We start from the raw sequence: 19,932 nt of genomic DNA, 5'->3' as shown, positions 1-19,932 counted from the left end.
GAAACCATGAGGGTTGACGTTCTGGCTTGTATAAGCGCCATGCAGCATTGCATCAGTCAGCCAACCTCTGCATGTGTCAGAGTTCCTGCAGAGGAGCTTTTCTGCCTCTTTGGGATGGCTCCTGGTGCTGCCCCAGACTAGCATGAGCTCCCCTGTCCCTTACTGTGACGTGAGTCTATCCGGCACAGACTAAGCCTGAATGAGGAGGCTGCTCAAGGAACAACATTTCTTTTTTAAACCACAAGTGGAAGAAAGCAGTGGAAGCTGAATGGGGAGAGAAAGCTGTGTAATGACTCTGCTGTGCTGACCCCGCTGCCGATAAGGAATCTTTATTTAGAAGTGGAGGAAGATTGCTGCTGTCACACATTGCCATTTCATTACTCTGCCATCACAGGCAAGAACTGCTCTCATTATTTATCATTGTTGTCATTTATTTTTCTTTGGGAACAGAAAGCCTGAGAACACTTTGAAAATCCGATTGTACTGGCAATGACATTGAGCTTCATGAGACTTGTTCTGAGCAGTGCCATTTACTGAGCTGGGGAGGTTGAGCATTTAGTGCTGGGAGACATTACCTGCCTCCTCCCCCTGTGGATCATAGTGCTGGAATACAGTTAACCTAAGAACCTGTCTCTAGCTTTCTTTGCAAAGCACAGGAGTACTAAAGCATTTTGCAGCCTGAAGATTTGAAGTCAAATTAAGTGTAAAATTATTTTAACGGTTCCAAAATTACATCAAAAGCCAGGTGATGTGTTTGAGGCAGAGAGGTTTTGTTGGCATCCATTTTGAGCCTAGTGGTATATGGGTTCACCACATATGAGTAACTTGCTCATCTCAAACTCACCTTGATAAAACCTTTAAACCATCCCTTCCCAGTATGTATTCCTTATGCTTTTCTATTAGGCAGCCATTAGTGTTGCAGCCAAAAGGCTGTCATTTTCACATAAAGCCTGTATCACGTGTTGCCAACCTTCATTATTGTATCCTCAGACTGATATTTGGGGGAGGAGTTAAAGAACCACTTCCAGCAGCCATTTTATTACATGAGAATCTAAGGTTTCCTTTTTTTTTTTTTTTTTTTAAGTAATTTCTAGCTCTGAAAGTTTCAAAGCAGAGACTGAAAGGATGACCCATGGGATCAGAAATCCCCAAGGCCAAAACTGATGATAAAAATCTTGATTTTAAAAGTGCTCTCATTGTTTCATGGGGATGGTCTAGTTCATATTTTGGAATGTAAGAGGTTGGTAATACAGAATGAGTGCTATAAATTTGAAGTATCCAAACCAAAGAATAAAACCTTGCCTTTTGCATTTTTAATGGTATCTCCATAATTCAACTGTTCTGTGTCTGATTTGTATTTCTGCCACGACACCTTTTTACCATCCTGGAAGAGTAAAAGAATCTGAAAGAGTGGTGTGAAGGAACATTAGTGAAAATGAAAATCAGACTTGAAGAAGTTAAATTATGAGTGTGGAAAGCGATCTCTCAGAAATGGAGAAAATGAACTCCACATTTTGAAGACTGCGAAATAAATTTCTGTTAAGGCACAGCAAGAGAGAAATAGAAAGTGAAGAAAGACACTGTTCCGTGGCAGGCACACTAGTCATATGAGCTCTGTTAATTAACCATAAAAATGCAGATTAAGGATTCCTTAGACAGCATTAAATTCTTCTCAGACAAAACTTAAGTTCACAGAATCCCAGTGCATCAATAGGAGAATTTTCTTCCTAGCGTACGTGAACATATTCCCAGAAAGGTACAAATTGTGGCCCTACATCTATGTATGCCTGAAGATTGTTTTTTTTTCCTAACTTAGCTTTCTTTGCATGTGCAAACATTTGAGATCAGATATAGATGTACAGCAGTCACATAGACAAAACATATGAGATCAGAATTTCATTTTTACAAAATGATTTTTTTCAGCAGACTGCCACTTCCTTCATCCATGCTGTCAAATCCCTAGCGCAGAAAAGTCATTTTTATGTGAAGAACCCATTTATCCCTCTTTTTAGATACAGTAATAGCTTTGTAGTTGCTACGTGTTACAAATGCCATGGTTCAATATGTAACTGGGTATAGCAATTGGCAAAAAAGTCCAACTTGCTTTGCTCTTGTGCTGTGACATTTTCTCATCTGCTGTACCCAAGAGCCCTGGAACTCTCCTGATCTTAGAATCTAAACTTGTGGTCAACTCCCAGGGGAAAAACAGTAGGAAAAAATAATGGAAACCTAGGTATTTCATATCTTGAAACAAAAACTACTATAGACAGCAAAGATATAAACTGAAATTATTGTTTAGTAAGAGAAAATAATTTTCTTACCAAGCACTTGTACGATCAAGTGTAAAATCTTTATTTTGAAGTTAAACTTGAAATTTAGCATGACGGAAGGGAAATTTACAAATTCCACGAAGATTTAACAAGGACTCTATGATGGGGTGTCCTTCTGTGCCCCCCCAGGACTGGAGGGGGTTAAGGTGGCCAAGCAGGCCTATTAACTCCAGAGACTGAACCTGGAGGGAGAACCAGGGAGCATGGAATTAATAGTAAGCAGGTTTAGGTGGGCAGGAATATGCAGGGCCTAAAAAGCCAGGAAGATGGCAACAAACTGCAGGAGTTCTTAGAAAAGGATACTTACTCCATGGGAAGAGGCAATGAAGAGACTGGCAAACCTAGAGGTGTGGAGAAGGCAGGGCCAGGTTATGACATGGTATATCGAGTTTAAAAGACTCCATAACATTACCAAAAAATGTATTATTCTAACAAAGAACCAAAAAAAATAGAAATAATATTTTTATTTGCATATCTACTGGTACATAGGTGAGGATGCAACTAAAAACTAGCATTTTTTCTATTTATAGGTCCTTCATAGTCTGAGGCCCTAAACTGTAGTTTACTTAGTATGTGCATAAATCTGGCACTGCCAGGAGGTATGGAAGTGGAACTAAGCTAATTTACACCAGCTTTGGATTTGGCCTACAAATGAAAAATAATGAGAGATGTTCTGAACTGGTGCAAAAAGGTTAAATTCCAATTCAGTTAAAGAAATGTGCAAAGGAGAGGGAGTTCTTTGATGTGTGACTTTCCAGGTTTTTTCTGAGCTGGTTAACCCACTCCTAATTTCAGTGGATTGATAGGATGGGAAATGTTGCATATTTTTCTACATTCAAAAGTACTTCCTTGTGCTAAACTAATACTTCAGAGACAGAAAATGACAGAGAAGGAGACTGAAGCTAGAACTTCAGAAATTTGGCCAGTTCTCATAAAATGTTGGGTTTTACGTGAATAATATCACCATTACCTACAGCCAGTGACAACGGAGAGATGGCAAACACTGACACCTCCAGACTGGCATTAATTGCTTAACAGGGATGTTTGTAGGAAGCTTTTCCTTACTTGGATACACTTATCTTTGTCATTGATCAGCAATGATGGACTCCTATCTGGAAAGGCAAGTAAATATTTTATTTTGGAATTTTTGCTGATTAATTCTACTCCTTGATGTTATGATTGTGTCAGATATCATAATAAAAACAATACTTTGCTCTTTTATAGCACTTTGATCATCTAATGTTCAAAGACTTAGAGACACAGTTAGATCAAATTCTGGCCAATTTTAGATTTTCTAAAAACAAGCATTTACAAAGCTTAAGACAAATATATTTGCATAATTTTATAAAGAATTCCAATGGAAAGAATTTTTTTTAAATCTAGGAGTTTTCCCTTGCATTAATGTTTGCAATCTAAATAATACAGCATTGATTAGTGCATGAGAACCTGAAAGTTAAACTAAGTGGAAACAAAAGGCGAACTGACAGCATTTCCAGTTTCACACCGCAGAGAGGAAGGTATTAGTAAATTGTTTAAAAAATGAAAAGTCAATTAATTTTGAAATTGTAACTTATTGCAAGAGAATTTTTTGTAAATACGATTTATCTAACCTCATTTGAAATGAGCATATTAAATCTAATGCATCATAAAATCTTGTGATCAGAATAATCTGTTTCTGTAGAGTTAGCCCCCCCTAATAGAAAACTAGAGAGGAAAAAAAGTTTAATAAACTCTGTCATTAATTCATCGCTCTTAGCAGACAAACACTATCAGAATGACATAAGTTTCTTTTGCTTATTTTGTTTGAGCCCAAGGACACAAAGTACTAGGATAGCATAAGGATATCCACATGGGGTCTGTGCAAATTCAAAGGCACACACCAGCCAGTCAGTTTACCTGGAGCACAAAGGTTAAAAAAAATCAAACAAAAAATATCAGCTTCATGTCCCTATTGAGTCAGATGCCAAACTTTCTCCCCATGTTCCCTTAAGCCTCTTCTGTCTTTCCCTGACTCTGAAACAACCAGCTTCTCATCACTGGCAGAAGATGGGGGAAACAGGCAATCTGAACTGGTTCAGAGAGCTATGACCTGCCTTGCTGCAAATGTTTGTCTGTCCTTACTCATCCAATATCAGATATTGTAAAAAAGAGAGGCTGTCAAACTAGCCGAATAATTAAACTGTACTTTTATTTAGCATGGTATTAGTGCTATTCAACAACTGGAGGCTTGGGTCTCAGAGCCTGGGTCCCAGGCTGAGCCCTAAGATCTATATGCTGCAACTTTATAGCCCTGCAGCCTGAGTCCCATGAGACCAAATTAGCAGACATGGGCCAGCCATGGGTATTTATTGCAGTGCAGACATATCCTTTGAGTAGATCACCTTTTGACAGCAGCGCATTCCTGTGTTAAACACTCTGGTTGTGCATTGTAGCACAAAGGAAGCTTGACTGGCATAAAAGGCATGAGAAGACTTGAGATTTTTAGGTTCAGTTCTCAGTTCAGCAACAGACCCATGTAATGCTGGGCAAATCACTTAGGTCCAGGAACTCAAGAGTACCAGGGCCATGCTGCTACACGCAGCATGTAATGTTGGTGTCTGTGTGTTCAGTAAAGATCACTTCTTCCAGTCTCTGCCTTCTGACTGTGTGACTTACTGCTAATGAAACACCCCACACCCTTATAAAGAGACACAGCTATTTCTCCATTTCGTCCCTCACCTAATGGGAATAACACTTCAGTCTTTCACTGGAGGGCTGGAAGATTGTAAGAATAAGTCCAAATAATTGGGCAGTTACTTAAAGATGATAGTACAGAGGATTCTATACCTACCTAGAAAGATAATTCTGCCTTTGGATTACAGAAAGTGTTACTGCATTTTGTGTGGGGTATGCACCCAGATGCCATGGTGATGGGCATACAAAAATCATTAACTAAAGTGCATATTTTACTGGACCAACTTCTGTTGGTGGGAGAGACAAGGTTTTGAGCCACACAGAGCTCTTCTTCAGGTCTGAAAAATATACACAGTGTGTTGCAGCTGAATACAAGGTGGAACAAATAGTTTAGCATAAGGTAGTTAGCAAATTTCAGGGGACCATTTGAGCTGAATAAGTAGCTCATTAACACCCCTTCAGCCATGGTGGGGAAGCAAATAATAATTAGGGGTGTGTGGTCAGTTTTGTTTCTGCATTACACAGGTTATCTCAGAGTATTTGGGTAGCCCATTCCATGATGTGATCTACTTATCTGGTGGCATGTTCTTGTTTGGTAAAGGTGTTTTTGAATATGTTAAAGTATATATCCTGGACTTTCTCTTCAGAGAATATTCTGTGGTATCTCAATTCCTGGCTATATAGTACAGGTTTATTGATATGTTTTGGGAGGTTATTGTAGCCATGTGAATAGGTGTGATGAAGGTGATCCATGGTTTCTTGTTTATAGTTGTTGTTACGCCTCTATCCCTGAGGCAGGGGAAAAAGGGGGGGGTCCCCCCCCTTCCTAACTAGCTGGACGCCGGACACGATCTGTTTCCTAAATTGAGAGCTTTTAATTCCAATATACTCGCCGCGTAGCCGATCCCGCACAACGCGACCGTGGTGCCAATGACCACCCCCTTGGGGAAGGGTGAGAGGGAGGGGGTCTGGGCCCGCCCTCACTCCGGACCCCGATCCAGGGCCCTAAAGCCAGGACACTCGTCCCAGCCAATGACGGGGGGGGTTTGCGAACCCTAAACTCCCCCGCACTCGGGTTCCACAGCCCAGTCCTGGGTCACTTCTCCCTCTTCCCACAAGTCCCTCCTTCCCCCTCACTGGCCCCCGGGGTTCTACCTCACCCAGGGGCGCCAGTATCCGCTTCCCCCTGGTCCTCCGGGGTTCTCCCAGTCTCCCGGTCCCCCCCTCTCGACGGGCGGCCCAGCGTTTAAATTTCCCGCCTGGCGCCGGGGGATGACGTCTCCCCCGACGTCCTTCGTGCGCCCCGCCTGGTCCCGTCGCGGGGATGACGTCATGCCCCGCGTAGGACTGAACAGACGCCGCTCCCCTGGGCGGCGTCCGCCGGCCGTCCCGAACCGCGTCTCACGGCGGTCGGGGTGAGCTCGTGCCGCGGTCGGCTCCGAGAGTGGCGGGGCCGCCCCGCCACACACCTTCCCCCTCAAGTCCGAGTCTCTCCTTACCGGCCCGCCCTCTAATGTTTCATCTATTCGTGACAGGCAGTCCGCATTCCCGTTCGCGGCTCCTGCCTGGTGTGTCACCTGGAATTGGTACGGTTGCAGGCTCAGGTACCACCTTAATACCCGTGGGTTGGTCTCCTTCATCGTCTGCCACTGAAGTGGCGCGTGGTCCGTCACCACGGTAAATTTCCCCCCTACAAGAAAATACCGCAGTGAGTCAATTGCCCATTTCAGAGCCAGGGCCTCCTTCTCTATTGTTGCATACGCCTTCTCCCGGGGGAATAACTTGCGGCTCAAATATAAAATAGGATGACCCTCGCCCCCCTCCTCCTGGGTCAAGACAGCCCCTAAACCGGCTTCTGACGCGTCAGTCTGTAGTACGAAGGGTTTATCAAAGTTTGGTTGTGCCAGCACTGGCGCGCATACCAACCGCCCTTTTAGCTCCTGAAAGGCTGCCTCACACTCTGGTGTCCATCTTACCTGGTCGGGTTGTCCTTTTCGGGTGAGGTCTGTGAGAGGGGCGGCTATCGATGCAAAATTAGGTATAAATCGTCTATAATACCCTGCCAAGCCGAGAAATTGCCTTACCCGTCTTTTCGTAGTTGGGGTGGGGTATTCGCGTACGGCCTGAACTTTGTCTATCAGGGGCCTGAGCTTCCCCTTCCCTACTGTATATCCCAGGTACAAGACCTCGGACTTCCCAAACTGACATTTTTTTGGGTTGGCAGTTAGGCCTGCCTGTTGTAGGGTTGTCAATATCGTCTTCAGGTGTTCCAGATGTTCTTCCCAGGAATTGCTGTACACGATGATATCGTCGATATAGGCGGCGGCGTAGTTCTGGTGATCTTTCAAGACGCGGTTCATCAGCCTCTGAAATGTCGCGGCGGCCCCATGTAGCCCGAACGGCATCTTCGTAAACTGATATAATCCGAAGGGGGTGGCGAACGCCGTCTTCACCTGTGCTTCTGCTTCCAGGGGGATCTGCCAGTAGCCTTTCGTCAGGTCTAATGTTGACAGATATATGGCCCCTCCCAGGCGGTCCAGCAGCTCGTCTATCCGCGGCATGGGGTAGGCATCAAAACGGGATATGGCGTTTACCTTTCTGAAATCTATACAAAACCTAACGGACCCATCGGGTTTGGGCACCAGGACAATGGGGCTCCGCCACTCGCTATGGGATTCCCGTATCACTCCCCACTCTAGCATAGCTTGGAGCTCCTCCTTTACCGTACCCCACAGTTTCCGGGGAAGCGGGCGCATATTGTCCCGTACCACCTTCCCAGGCTCCGTCCTAATTTCGTGTTGCACTAGTGTAGTTTGCCCGGGGCGGCTTGTCAGCACCTCCTTGAACCCCTCCAGGAGGTCCCGTAGCTGTTCTCGCTGTGCGCGGGAGAGGTCTTCTCCGACCTGTATCCCGTCGAGCCTGATTTCGGGTTCTCCCCAGGGCCCAAACTCGATGTCGGTTGGCCGGGGTTCTACTAGGAGGGCCTCTCGGGGGTTCCATTTCTTTAACAAGTTAACGTGGTAGATTTGTGCCTCTACCCGATTCCTATTCACCCGGACCTCATAGTCGACAGGCCCCACCCTCCTCAGCACTCGGAAGGGTCCCTGCCAGTGGGCTAACAGTTTCAACTCCCCGCTGGGCAGTAATAAGAGGACTTGGTCTCCGGGCTCGAACTCCCGTATCTGGGCCTTCCTATCATAGTTCTCTTTCTGTCAGTCTTGTGATTTTTTCAGATTCCCTTGGGCCCACTCTGCCAACTCGTGCAGGGTCCTCTTTAATTTGCCTACGTATTGGGCTGTCCCCAGCGCGGTGGAGTTATCGGCCTCCCAGCCTTCCCTTACCAAGTCCAGGATGCCTCGAGGCCGTCGCCCGTACAGTAACTCGAACGGCGAATATCCCAAGGATGACTGGGGAACCTCTCGCACCGCGAACATCAGAGCTGGGAGAAGTTTGTCCCACTCGCGGGGGTCGTCCTGCGCAAATTTCCTCAACATCCCCTTCAGGGTGCGGTTAAAACGTTCCACCAGGCCATTGGTCTGCGGGTGGTATACCGAGGTCTGAATCTTCCGGATCTGCAGCACTTTACATAACTCCATCATTACTTTGGACGTCAAATTCGTCCCTTGGTCAGTTAGCAGTTCCTTGGGTAAACCGACCCATGAGAACAGCTTTACTAACGCCTCGGCTATCACGGGGGCTGTGGCCCGTTTTAGGGGTATGGCCTCCGGCCAGCGTGTCACATAGTCCACGATAACCAAAATGAAACTATGCCCCCGTGCGGATTTCTCGAGGGGCCCTACCAAGTCTAGTGCGACCCGCTCAAAGGGGGTCCCTACCACGGGGAGGGGGACTAACGGTGCCGGGGGTACCCGATTGGTGGACGTCTTTTGGCACTGTGGACACGAGCTGCAGAAGTCCTTAATCTCCTGGTATACCCCGGGCCAATAAAATCGTTGTAATACCCTCTGCTGGGTCTTTTCCGCCCCTAAGTGTCCGGACCACGGGTGTTCGTGGGCTAGCTCTAAGACCTTCCACCGATAAGGTCGCGGTACCAGGAGCTGCCACCGTTCCTCCCCGGGGAGCTCCCCTTCTGCTACCCGGTATAAACGGTCCCCCTTCACCTCTGGGTTGGCGTGTGGATCCGCCCGGCTGGGGGGTCTCCGTTGTTTGAATCTGGGCCCAGGCCGCCTGCAGGGTGGGGTCTTCCCGTTGCTGTACAAGGAAGTCTCCCTCCTCCACCTCCAGGCGGACGATCGTCGGGGTCCCCTCCGCTCTCTCTGAGTGCCCCGGATCTGCCTGTTCCTCGTCCCCTTGGGCTACCAGCGTCCCATGTTCGGCACCCCCTCCTCGTCCAGCTGGCACGGCCTTGCCCCACTGGCTTAAGAGTCTTTTTAGTCCCGGCCAATCCCGCCCCACCAGTAGCGGGTATGCCAACTTGGGGCCTACCGCCACTATACAATCCTCCTCCAACACCCCATCCCCAATCCGTACGCGTACTGTGGGGTAGTGGTGGACGTCCCCGTGGACACACCGGAGTGCTATGGTGGGGCCCTTAGCTTGCTTGGGGTATATTACGTCCTTCCGGACTATGGTCTGCCCGCACCCGGAGTCTAATATTGCCTCTACGGGGCGCCCCTCGACCCACAGTTCCCTGATTACCTGTGCGGTGCTTGGGGCTCCGCGCCTCTGGCCGAAGGTACAGTCCATCATAGGGCAGTCCCGTTTGTAATGGCCCTCTTGGCCGCATTGGTAACACGCCCCTCTGGGCGCCCCCTCCGGTGGTGGAACCCCTGGTCCGGTCTCGGTCGCCCGGTCGACCTTCGGCTCCGTTGGGGGTCGGCTCCATCGTGGCGCCAGTCTCCTCTCCGGTAGGGGTCCTAAGGGGCCTCTCCGGCCCTCCCCACTCCGTAGGGGTGTGGCTGGTTTCGCCGGGGGTGGCTCACCCTTTCTGGGTTCTCGTGGCGGCCCGCTGGGGGGTTTTCCCTCTATTCCCTCCGCGGCCAAGAAGTGCTCCATCAGCGTCACGGCTTCATCTAGGGTTTCGGGGAGATGGCGACGTACCCACAGCTGCCCTTCCGTGGGGAGTATCCGAATGTATTGTTCTAGGATGACCATGTCGGCCACCTGTGTCCCCGTCTTACTTTCGGGTTCCAGCCACCGCATACCCGCCTCCTTCACCCTTTGGGCCACCGCTCGCGGCCGCTCCAGTGGGTCATACCTGGCCTCCCGGAACCTCCGTCGGTGGGTCTCTGGGGTTACGCCTAACTGGTCGAGGACTGCTTCTTTTACTTTATAGTAACATAAGGCGTCTCGTGCCGACATCCCGCGGTAGGCCAGCTGGGCGGGTCCGGACAGGTATGGTGCCAACAAGGTTGCCCAATGTTCCTGTGGCCACCTGGCCGCTGTGGCCACCCGCTCGAAGGTGACCAAGAAGGCTTCCGGGTCGTCGTCCGGTCCCAGCTTTGTCAATCGTATGGGTAGTCGGGCTCCACTGTCCTCGTCCGCTCCCGGCGTTCCAGCCCCAGTCCCCATAGTTGCTCCCCGCGGCTCCCTGGCCGCCTGCTCCTGACGTTCTTGCAACTGGTTCAGCAACTGCTGCAGGGCCTGCATCTGCTGTTGCTGTTGCACCTTTTGCGTCTCGGTCCACCATTCTATGATCCGGTTGGGTTCCATCTCGGCTAAGAGTCAAACCTTCGTTAACACCGCTTACCGTCCCCCCTAGGCCCCTGTTTCGGGGCCCTGTGCCCACATTCTCCACCACGTGTTACGCCTCTATCCCTGAGGCAGGGGAAAAAGGGGGGGGGGTCCCCCCCTTCCTAACTAGCTGGACGCCGGACACGATCTGTTTCCTAAATTGAGAGCTTTTAATTTCAATATACTCGCCGCGTTGCCGATCCCGCACAACGCGACCGTGGTGCCAATGACCACCCCCTTGGGGAAGGGTGAGAGGGAGGGGGTCCGGGCCCGCCCTCACTCCGGACCCCGACCCAGGGCCCTAAAGCCAGGACACTCGTCCCAGCCAATGATGGGGGGGGTTTGCGAACCCTAAACTCCCCCGCACTCGGGTTCCACAGCCCAGCCCTGGGTCACTTCTCCCTCTTCCCACAAGTCCCTCCTTCCCCCTCACTGGCCCCCGGGGTTCTACCTCACCCAGGGGCGCCAGTATCCGCTTCCCCCCGGTCCTCCGGGGTTCTCCCAGTCTCCCGGTCCCCCCCTCTCGACGGGCGGCCCGGCGTTTAAATTTCCCGCCTGGCGCCGGGGGATGACGTCTCCCCCGACGTCCTTCGTGCGCCCCGCCTGGTCCCGTCGCGGGGATGACGTCATGCCCCGCGTAGGACTGAACAGACGCCGCTCCCCTGGGCGGCGTCCGCCGGCCGTCCCGAACCGCGTCTCACGGCGGTCGGGGTGAGCTCGTGCCGCGGTCGGCTCCGAGAGTGGCGGGGCCGCCCCGCCACAGTTGTCTGTAGTGTTCCAATGTTGAACCTGACTGTGATGTCCAGGAGACTGATGCTTATGTGGGAGTATTCCAGAGGAAGTTTGATGGATGGTTGGGGATTGTTGAAGCTGTGGTAGAGTTTAAGGGAGAGGAGTTAAATAATCTGTCAGAAGCTGAAAATATAATTAATGTATCTTAAGTATGTCTTAGTTTTATGGCTTATTTATCCAGAAAAATCTTCCTCAAAGAAGCCCATGAAGAAGTTGACATATGGGGGGGAGGAAGATCCTAGTATACAAGGTTGTTCCCATGACGCCTCCTGCTGGTTGCTCCAGGGAATTGGTTCTTTAGTCCACAGGGTGCTTCCTTCTGTCTGGTGTCTCCCCCATTCTCACTCCACCCTGCTGTTCCGGATCCCCACCACGGCATCCTCTTCAGGACATTGCCCTTCTGAGGGTTATATCAGTAGTCTTTAGTCTCTACTGCCACTGTGGCTCACGGTGGCCTCCAAGCCTAGCCCCTCTGTCTCAGGAGCAAGCCACTGTTTGCATAGGTCACGCCTTGGTGGCAAGATGAAGTGCAAGGGTGGGAAGGGGTGACCTAGACTCACCCACTACTCTGGGTCCCACCCACAGGGACTCTCTGGCAATCGCCTTGTCCTGCCCTCTCATTCTCCCCTTCACTGCCTCTTGTTCCCTGAGACACTTCCCCCAGGACCCTTTGAACCCACCTAGCCTTAGTGGCAAGACCAGCAGCCTGGCAGGTATCAGTCGGCAGCCTACCTCTCTAGCCCCCCTGAGCCTGCCCAGCAATGCTCTCCTGAAAGTGCTTCTCCAGGACCCAGGTCCTGCGTCTTCCCTGGTCAGGTTTTAACTGTTTCTCTCTGCTGGGCAGCTCTGTATATTTAGGGCTGCCCCAGCAAGCCACACGTTGATTGGCTACTAAAAAAACTCTCCTTTTTTGGCCAGGACTCTGGCAGGCTCCTTCCAGTCTGCTTTAACCCCTTCTGGCCAGTGTGGGGCAGACACCCCACCACACCATGGCTTGGACAAAGTGCTGTTGAATGTAAAATTGTTAAAGGTGCGTAACAGAATGCTAGGCAATAGCAACCAAGCTAGCACTCTGATCACTGCAACTCCAGTTAATTACTGCAGAACAGACCTAATTAAGCAGAACTGTGCTTAACTGATAGGTGGAGGAGAGCCAGGAGGCTAATTAAACCATTAAGCAGAGGATACAAAAAGTCATAGAATGAAGGGGTGGAGAAAACAAAGGAGGAGAGAGTTTGTTCTTCCTACTGGCCTTGGGAGCTGATGGCTCACTAGGACTATAGATGAAGGCACATAATGTGTAAAGATGATGGAAACCAATATTGTAAATACACTGCACCAAGTGGTTTACAGGAAGAAGGTTTCAGAATTGTTTGTGGACTGAAAGGGGCAGAAGCAAGTAGACCTTGCCACAGTGAGGATGAAATGGATGAGTTGGGTGATGTGTTTGGGGTGAACATCTTAGTGATGTATGTCGTCTTCTAAATATTAGGATACAGCTATGCCATCGTTTTGAGGGATGTTGGTATATAGCAGGGGTGGGCAAAAATGGCACACAGGTGAGATCCGAGTCACCAGGGTTAGACTCTGGTGGGCTACCGCTGCTATATTTACCTGAACCTCTGTAGGCACAGGAGATTGCAGCTCCCGTTGGCTGTGGATCATCCTTGTGAGTTCTTGGTTGATGCTGGCCCCTTTTTATCCTGGTTTAATAACTATTTGGTGGTTAGATTTCAGAGACTATATAGGTGGAGAGATTGTGTTGGAGGTTAAGCTTGTTAGAAATTTCAGTACCTTTTTTTTCTGAAGCAATTGGTATAATGACACAGGTGTGGTTTTCTCCTCTCTGTGTTCTCTAATCAGATGATTCCTTTTTCTTTTGATACCTTTCAAGTTACCGCATTGTTTTGAAAGAATTTTTTGAGGTGGAGTCAGCAGAAGAGTTTTTTCTAGTTCACCACCTGTTATCATGGTGTCAGGCTCTGTGGTGGGGCAGAAGTTAAGTCCTGTAGGGTGTGTCTAGACTACATGGCTCTGTCAACGGAGCCATGTAGTCTAGACACTCCCGTAGAGTATGAGCAATTCAGGACTAGTTACGAAGAGTCTGATAAATTGATGATCAGGTGCCATGTAATGACCATTGATGGGTACTGGTGTCACGGTTTCTTCTGGAGGTGGTGTTCTATGAGTTGTGGAGTAAGTTGTAGTTGGCTTCATTTTTAGTTTATATTGGATGGCTGTTGTGGTTTTCTGACAGTTGTTTTGGATTTCTTGCATGATTTCTAGTTAACTTTCCTGATTTTTTTCCCCTTCCAGTATGTGGGAGCATGTGGTGATTTCTTCTGTGATGTGGTCCCTTCTGGAGTATGTAAGGTACAGGAAATGGTTCCTTATTTTTTTCTGAAGTCTGTTTGCAGAGCTTTTCCACATGTTGACAGTTGTATGTCACAACGACTCTGTGATAGGGTGTTTACTCCATATCACCCCTAAAAGGGTTAAAGTGACTGATTAAGAGGCTAATTAACCTAGCAGGCTGCACCTAGGGCAAACTTGAGTTTGAATTCGAATACTGCCTGAAATGGCACTTAGGCTATGTCTAGACTGCAAGCCTCTTTCGAAAGAGAGCGTCTAGACTGCACGTTGAACTTTCGAAAAAGCGGCTTGCTTTTGCGAAAGAAAGCATCCAGTGAGTCTGGATGCTTTCTTTCGAAGAAGCCCTATTTACATTCAAGAACGCCTTCTTTCGAAAGAGGAACTTTCGAAAGAAGGCATTCTTCCTCGTAAATTGAGGTTTACCGCCATCGAAAGAAAAGCCACGTTCTTTCGATTTAATTTCGAAAGAACGTGGCTGCAGTCTAGACGCAGGTGAGGTTTTTTCGAAAAAAGGCTACCTTTTTCTAAAAAACCCCTGAATCTGGACACAACCTTAGACAGCTGATCTGGTGAGACTTTGTTACCCCAGAAGGAAAAAAATCTCTATTGAGACCTGGCTGGAAGACAAAGCTGTGAAAAAGACCATGACACAAAGAGGAAGCAGTGTGACTCCAAGAGAGCAGGAGGTGCTGTGGCATTAGCCCATGGAGAGCTAATCCCCATATGCAGCCCCAAGGGGTATCCCAGCAATGAGTGTACCCCAACAAACCCTCTTGTGCACCTCTTGAGGGTGTAAAAGACTGGTGCCTTGATGGCAAGTTGTGATTTATTGAGCTTTTACTGCTAAAGATTTTAAAAGAAGATGAGCATCTGCACTTCAAATGACAATGAAAGAGGAAGGTCAATGGGAAGCTGTGAGCTGGTACCAGACAAGTAGCAAGCATGAGTGATGAACAGAATGGGTTTGTTCTGAACTAATTGGGCCCATCTTTTCTGTTCTCCCGCTGACAGTAGTCTTCATCAAGTCTGACTTCAGACAGGGAACATCAGCAGGAAACTTAGCAAATAATTAGCTACTAGACTTTACTGTGAAATCAGGTTGTGTAGGGTTTGGTTTTTTCTCCCTTTTCTTTTTGTCATCTCAGTGTAAAGCTTAGTAATGAGTGCTTTTCAATCTGATGCAAACCTCTCGGCTTGCTGCTTAGCCTGTCTTTTTATTAAACTTAAGGATAAAACTTATGAAAACTTTCATTCTTCTAGATTTGTGTTTTGTTCCTTCATTTTGATGAGGGCACACAGCATGACTCGGCTAATTATTTTCTCACGACTGTCTCTGTATAAGCCTCCTTTTTTATTGGGCAGAACACTGAAAGTCAAGATAACAGGTTTAACTTTGTAATGAGCTACGCAAACATCTTCTCTCAGCCCTGCTCCAATGGAGCGTCTAAAGGACCATTCCTGCAAGGCACTAAGCACCCTTAACTCTCATTAAGTTTTTTGGAAAAGTGAGGGGGATCAGCACTACCTAGGATTGAACTCTCTATGTGGGTGTCAGTGCTTAATTCCTATAGTCCTACCAAGCAGAGCATCCCTACAATTAAACTTAATTACAAGCCTCCACTCTTTTGTCCCCACCTTTATGCTTTTACTGGGATATGAAAAGCAAAATTAGAGCAAAGTATAAACTTGAGTGTTTTATTGTTAGAAAGTGTTTAGTAACCACAACAGAAATGTGACACCTGTGCTAACTGTGGGCATGTCTACACTACCCCCCAGTTCGAACTAGGGTGGGTAATGTAGTCATACGGAGTTGCAAATGAAGCCCGGGATTTGAATTTCCTGGGCTTCATTTGCATAAAGCCGGCCGGCGCCATTTTTAAATGCCGGCTAGGTCGGACCCTGTGCCACGTGCCTACACGCGGCACAGACTAGCTAATTTGGATTAGGCTTCCTATCCGAACTAGCTGTACGTCTTGTGGATCGAGGTGTACAGCTAGTTTGGATTAGGAAGCCTAATCCGAACTAGCTAGTGCGTGCCGCGTGTAGCTGCGCGGCACGGGGTCCGACCTAGCCAGCATTTAAAAATGGCGCCGGCTGGCTTTATGCAAATGAAGCCCGGGAAATTCAAATCCTGGGCTTCATTTGCAACTCCGTATGACTACATTACCCCCCCCCCCTAGTTCGAACTAGGGGGGTAGTGTAGACATACCCTGTGGTACTGCCTTGTAATCCTATTTCCACTCTGCATCTAAGTGGGAGTGTTTCTGCTGGTATCCATGGCATTAGCATGTAGGCCTAGTGCCAACAGATGAACACCAGGCCTTGTAGAACTCAGTGGCAAAATTTCTGTTTGTAGTAAGGCCAGGATTTCACCCACTGCATATTTGTCCATGCATGTTTGCATGAATATACACCTGCACTAGGATACCAGCAACAGCACTGTTATGATAGCCACAGTTTACCCCCATTATAGTCCACACCTGTTGATGTCAATGGACTATTTGTGGAATAAAGTACTACTCAGTGTGAGTAAGGAGTTCCTATTATGATTCATAATTTGTTACAGCTTTAATTTGGAGAAAGGGGCTGGCTGAATCAGTATAAAGAATTCTGACACTAGGTTCAAGTGGGGCAAATCATTCATAGGTATAGTTGTGGTGTTGAGATAGTGGGGGGAACATGGGTTAGAGGTTCATTTCTTTTTATGTAGGTAATGATAGCTCTCAATACAAAGTAAACCAATATTAGCTTAAAACTCAATGAGATAAAGTAACATTATAAAATTATTTAAACAGAAGTTCATATAGATGATTGTGATAAATTATACCAGTAATATTCAAAGGTGCCTTTCAAATTTAATAAGAAGTAGTTATTCATTACCTTATGTCAGTTTCATATTATATTTTTGAAAATCCGGAATGCTATCCAAAGGAAAAAAATTGTCAGAATTTCAGCAGAACTGCACTGACTTACCCCAGCTAATGATATGGACCAAAACACTGACTCATGTCACCTTTGTGAATATCATTATTGTCAATGTTCAACATTTGTTTTTAGGGTTCTTTGCACTCATGTAATACCATTCATCGGGGGATCTCATAAGAATGGCCATTCTGGGTCAGACCAATATCCATCTAACCCCATATCCTGACTTCTAACAGTGGCTAATGACAGATGCTTCAAAAGAAATGAACAGAACAGCACAATTATTGTATGACCTATCCCCTGTCATCAACTCCCAAGTTCTGGCAGAGTCTTAGAAAACCCAGAGCATGTATTCCTGATCATAGAATAGTAGAACTGGAAAGGAACACAAGAGGTCATCAAGTCCAGTTCACTGCCCTCATGGCAAGACCAACCACCATGTAGATCAGTCCTGATAGATGTTTATCTAACTTGTTCTTAAATATCTTCAGTGATGGAGATTCCACAACCTCCCTAGGTAATTTATTCCAGTGTTTAACCACCCTGACAGGAAATTTTCCTCATGTCCAACCTAAGCCTCTCTCGTTACAATTTAAGCCCATTGATGGCTTTAATGACTCCTGTCATCAGATGTTAAGGGAAACAATTTTTTTCCCTCCTCCTTGTAACACTCTTTTTTACATACTTGAAAACTGCTATCACATCCCCTTTTAGGCTGAGTCTAGACCACATTCCTCTTTTGAAAGAGGAATGTAAATGAAGGAAATAAAAAATGCAAATGAAGCACAGATTTATAAATCTCACACTTCATTTGCATAATCACATCTGATTGCTTTTTCGAGAAAGGTTTTTTCAGGAAAAAAAAGCAGTCTAGACACAGTTCTTTCAGAAAAAAAACCCTTTTTCAATAGAACCCTTATTCCTGAAAAAATGAGGTTTACAGGCTTCATTCGAAAAAGAATCCTGTAAACCATTTTTCCAGGAAGAACAACTCTTGCACAAGAGAGGGTTTTTGCACAAAAAGGTGCTATGTAGATGGTACCTTTTTGTGCAAAAACCTCTTGCTCAAAAACGGCTCCCAATTAATTATGAAAATTAAGAATGAAAATATGCTAATCCATTCTTCTTTTGCATAGGCTTTTGCAGAAGAGAAAGCTGTGTAGACGTCTTGCTTCCCATTGGACCTTATCTACCAGTTCCCTGAGTTTACTGAAGTCTGCCTTCCTGAAATCCACTGTGTTTATTTTGCTGTTCTCCCTTCTACTATTCCTTAGAATCACAGACTCTATCATTTCATGACCTTCACCCAAGCTGCCTTCCATTTTCAAATTCTCAACTAGCTGTTCTCAAATCTAGAACAGCTTGCTCCCTCATAGCTTTCTCTACCTTCTGAAATAAAAAATAGTCTCCAGTGCATTCAAATAATTTTTTGGACAATCTGTGCCCTGCTGTGTTGTTTTCCCAACGGATGCCTGTGTATTTGAAATTCCCCATCACCACTAAGTCCTGTGCTTAGGATAATTTTGTTAGTTGTTTTAAAAAAATCTAATCTCCCTCTTCTGCCTGGTTAGGTGATCTTTAGTAGAGCTCCTAGCATGACATCACCCTTGTTTTTTAACCTTTTTAACCTAACCCAGAGACTCTCAACAAGTCTGTCTTCTATGTCCATCTCAACTTCAGTCCATGTGTATACATTAATATATACAGCACCTGCCTTCTTACACTACCTATCCTTTCTGAGCAAGCTATACCCTTCTTTACCAATATTCCAATCATATATATTATCTTGCCAAGTCTTTGTGATACCAACTATGTCATAGTTGTGTTTATTTACTAGCACTTCAAGTTTTTCTCCATACTTCTTGCATTCATATGCAGATAACTGATTTGATTTTGCACCCCAGTTGTGCCTTGTCCTTCCTTTATCTCTGCTGTTATAGCTTATGCTCCCTCCCATTTCTGTCCCATCTCCCAGGTTTCCATGTTTTGCACTTGCCTGTGGGCTTTGGTCACCTGCCCCTCCTTCAAGCCTAGTTTAAAGCCCTCCTCATTAGTTTAGCCAGTCTGTATCCAAATACTCTCTACTCCTTCCTTGAAAGGTGAACCCAATCTCTGCTTAGCAGTCCTTCCTGGAACAGCATCCTGTGATCAAGGAAGCTACCTTGGTTCATAGCTATTGATGGACCTGTCCTTCATGAATTACCTAATTCTTTTATTAACCCAGTTATAATTCTGGCCTTCATATCATCCCCTAGCTATGAGTTCCACAAGTTATCTATGCATTGTGTGAGGAAGTACTTCCCTTTGCTTCTTTTTAAACCCACTGCCTATTAATTTTTGTTGGTGACCCCTGATTCTTGAGCTATGCAAAGAGGCAAATAACACTTCCTTACTCATTTTCTCCAAACAAGTCATGATTTTATAGATGTCTATCATCTCCTCCCTTTAGTCATCTCTCTTTTGTAAGCTGACTAGTTCCAGTCCTTTTAGTTGCTCATCATCTTTTCCATACTCCTAATGTAGAATGTCCCACCAAACAAGAGAAGGAGCAGGGTGTTACTAGAGTTCTTCAAATATACACAAGGCACCAGGAAAAGCCAGCAATCAACAAGACAAATCAGTGTTACACCAAGGATGAATTTGGTCCATTCTCTAATTAAGACATCTGTTGGTAAATAGGACCTCACTGTGGCTCTGTTAATCAACACTGTGTGATGTCTTTCCACATTAACTCCTCAGGCAATAGGCATTACTCTTAATAGAAATATTATTTGAATGAAAAGCTAGTTGTAAATGAGAATTTCATGGTGTCAACATGCCTGTGTAACCTCTGCATCATTTAAGCACATTTCTATTTTTCTAATGAATATTAACAGACATTGAGGTATGTCATGAATGCTTTGCTAAGTAGGCAACATCCACTTTTCCCAAGTGACTTAGGGCGTGATTTAAAAACCTCCACTGAAGTCAGAGGGAGTCTTTCCCCTCACTCCAGTGGGGTTTGCATCAGGTCTTCAATATCCCAGTGATGCCATAAAAATAACATAAAGTTAGTAATAAACATAACAATTGCATCCAAAGAGTTATTTCCTTCGCTTTCATATATAGAGAAAGATTTTCTAAACTTTTAGAATGTTAAAATTGA

The 19,932-nt window shown here is 46.4% G+C and overlaps 1 long non-coding RNA gene across 4 annotated transcripts in view; it reads right to left on the bottom strand.

The window, feature by feature from the left end:
• The window catches only part of LOC112546628 (uncharacterized), a 136,142-nt gene that overhangs the window by 30,883 nt on the left and 85,327 nt on the right, over positions 1 to 19,932 (bottom strand). For 2 of the 4 annotated variants that reach the window (XR_012904365.2, XR_012904366.2), the window contains 2 exons: positions 2,638 to 2,671; positions 2,125 to 2,512 (listed from right to left, as the gene is read on the bottom strand). The exons of the other annotated variants lie outside the window; for them this stretch is intronic. This is a non-coding gene — a long non-coding RNA (uncharacterized LOC112546628). Of the gene's footprint in view, positions 1 to 2,124; positions 2,513 to 2,637; positions 2,672 to 19,932 lie in introns of those variants that run through there. 4 annotated transcript variants of the gene reach the window in all.

This window comes from Pelodiscus sinensis, chromosome 4 (genome assembly GCF_052426305.1).
Source record: "Pelodiscus sinensis isolate ZL-2025 chromosome 4, ASM5242630v1, whole genome shotgun sequence".
Taxonomy (NCBI): Eukaryota; Metazoa; Chordata; order Testudines; family Trionychidae; genus Pelodiscus; species Pelodiscus sinensis.
Note: the sequence above shows the minus strand (reverse complement) of the source record. Positions and strands in the feature narration are given on the sequence as shown.